Raw genomic sequence first — 2,859 nt, 5'->3', positions numbered from 1 at the left:
GCCAGGCCTGGGACTGAGGAGCCCAGTGGAGCCGCACCATCTGGGGCTCCATCAGGGGGAGAGCACCCGCCACCCCAGACTCTCCCTCCAGCTCTGATTCTGTCAGCGTGGGGGCTGGGGGGTCAGGCAGGCGGAGACCACGGGCCATGGCTTCTCACACTTGGTGACGCCAGGAGGGAGGGCTGGAGACATGGAGCAGCCGGGCAGGTGGGCGGGGCAGAGGGCAGAGGGCAGAGGGCAGAGGGCAGAGGGAGGGAAGCTGCAGGCCGCAGTCCTCAGAGCGGTGGTGACGACCGACCGAGAAGCAGGATCCCATGACCTCCGCTGCCCCACAGGACGGAGGTCCCCGAACCGTCCCCACATTCCGCCCACGAGAAGGGACAGGAGCGGACTGAGGAAGGCAGGCGAGAGGACCTGGCCTAACCACACGGCCCTGGGCCAGCACTTTCCCTGGGAAGATCCGGCGTGTGGGAGCTGAGCCTGCACCCACCCCAGGGGCTGCCGGCAGGCTCCCCAGAGCGCGGCGTCACTGGGGCCGGAGCAGAGAGCACACCGAGGCACACGGAGGGAGAAGCCTGGACAGAGGCGGCGTCCCTGCCCACCCAGCCAGTGGCCTGGTCTGCAACTCGCTTCCGGGAGAATCTTAGACCCTGAGCCCAGAGCACGTGTGGACAGAGCCAGAGCGAGGTCAGGGCCGCCTTCCGGAGGCTCCTGTGCTGAAGACAGATCTGACCCCAAACCCGTGCCCGCCGTGGTCCGCGCTGCTGACACTGGGAACCAGGACAGAAGCACAGAGACGGAGACGGTTCCAAAGAGAAACGGTCTGCAGACCGATGCCCACCGGGTTCCAAGATTCACCCAAATCCACGGCGGCCAGGAGAGAGGGGCACAGATGTGAGGCTCAGCAAACGGGCCAGACCCAGACCCACGAGAACCTCAAGGCACCTCAACCCCACAAGCCTGAGTCGGCTCGAGCCACGCACCCACTGCCGGCTCCCGGGGAAGGAGAGCCTCCCACGGCCCCGCAGCAGACAGAAGGCGAGACAAGAAACCACTTTCTATTCTCGGCCGACAAGGCGGTCGAGGCCGGGCAGAGGCTGACACGTGTGACGCGCGCACACGCAGGACCCACAGGCCACGCCGCCCAGCTCCACGCGCGGAGGGAAGGGGCAGGAGGCCCGAGCCTACCAACAGCCTGCGAACGCAGCACCGGTGCAGCCCTCCCAGGAGGCGCCTGAGAAAGGAGCTCTCACACCCACAGACGCGTAGCAAGTCCAGCGGGAAGCGGGTGCACCACGGTCCCTCACGGCCGTGAGGTGACCGAGCCTCGCAGACAGCGGGGCGGCTCTGACGCCACAGAACTCCCGCAGGGAAAGCTCACCCCCAGACCGAGCAGCCCTGGCCGAGGGGCCGGAGGCGGGCATGTCCCACCATCTCGCTTGTGGCGGTGATAGACCAGCACGTGCATTTCTCAAAACTAAAACCAGTCACTTAAATGCCAAAACCTTATTGAATAAAAAACCCAGCCCAGCCCGTGCCCACTTGGATCGGCCGTGGTCGCCTGCACCAAAGGATGCCTGTTCGATTCCTGGGCAGAGCACATGCCCAGGTTGCGGGCTCGATCCCTAGTAGGGGGTGTGCAGGAGCAGCCAATCGATGTTTCTCTCCCTCTCCCTTCCTCTCTCTCTAAAAAGAAAAGAACCCTGGCTGGTGTGGCTCCATGGATAGACTGTTGGCCTGTGGACTGAAGGGTCCTGGGTTCAATTCCCCATCAGGGCATATTGGGGTGCGGGCTCGATCCCCAATGTGGGGCGTGCAGGAGGCAGCCAGTCAATGATTCTCTCTCATCATTGATGTTTCTCTCTCTCTCCTTTCCTCTCTGAAATCAATAAAAATATATTTAAAAAGAAAAAGGAAAGAAACCCAACAAAAGATATCCAAAAGCACACCACAGCCCTAGGCAGTTTGGCTCAGTGGATAGAGCGTCAAACTGGGGACTGAAGGGTCCCAGGTTCGATTCCGGTCATGGGCATGTACATTGGTTGTGGGCACATCCCCAGTAGGGGGTGTGCAGGAGGCAGCTGATCGATGTTTCTCTCTCATCAATGTTTCTAACTCTCTATCCCTCTCCCTTCCTCTCTGTAAAAAATCAATAAAATAAAAAAATAAAAATAAAAAAACAAAAACAAAAACCAAAAAACCACACCACAGAAAACCCTAAAACAGCCTGGAGGTGAAGAAGACTGAGACAAGTTCAGGAAAGAGAAGAGGTCGCCCTTGGTGACCTCACCTGGTCTGTAGGGCCCACGCTGCCCCCACCCCCAGGGGAGGGTGAGACCCGGCAAGAGCCCAGGACGCCGGGAGCCAGTGCACGGACACCGGACGCAGGGACACACCACGGAGCCATGGGGAGGGCAGCCTTCCCAGCCACTGGCACTGAGTCCAGAAGCCGTCACCTGGGGAGGAACCAGCGAACGGCCACCGGCAGATGCAGCGCGTGAGCGTGAGGTGAGGGCCGCCTCTGGGCAGCGCCTCACCCTGGGAGCAGACGGCACGAGAACGCTGTGGCGAGGAGGACCCTGTCCCTCAGAGGATGGAGGACCCTGTCCCTCGAGGGAGGACCCTGTCCCTGAGGGAGGACCCTGTCCGCTGGAGGGGCGCCAGGGGGACGAGCAGGCCACTGAGGGAGGACAAGCACTGGTGTCACCAAGTGTCTGGAAACGCAAGGACCGCTGAAGACGAAGCGCTGCCGTGGCAGCTGGACGAAGCAGGGCGTTCTCAGGAGAGACCTTCCGCAGCCACCGCGCTCCCCAGGCCCACACGGTCACAGGGCCCGGCGGTCCTGGGTGCCCGGAGCCC

The 2,859-nt window shown here is 62.2% G+C and overlaps 1 protein-coding gene across 1 annotated transcript in view; it reads right to left on the bottom strand.

Moving 5' to 3' along the window:
• Positions 1-2,859, bottom strand: part of EHMT1 (euchromatic histone-lysine N-methyltransferase 1) — a 75,209-nt gene that overhangs the window by 901 nt on the left and 71,449 nt on the right. The window lies entirely within an intron of this gene.

Source organism: Myotis brandtii, unplaced genomic scaffold, assembly GCF_000412655.1.
Source record: "Myotis brandtii unplaced genomic scaffold, ASM41265v1 scaffold691, whole genome shotgun sequence".
NCBI lineage: Eukaryota > Metazoa > Chordata > Mammalia > Chiroptera > Vespertilionidae > Myotis > Myotis brandtii.
Note: the sequence above shows the minus strand (reverse complement) of the source record. Positions and strands in the feature narration are given on the sequence as shown.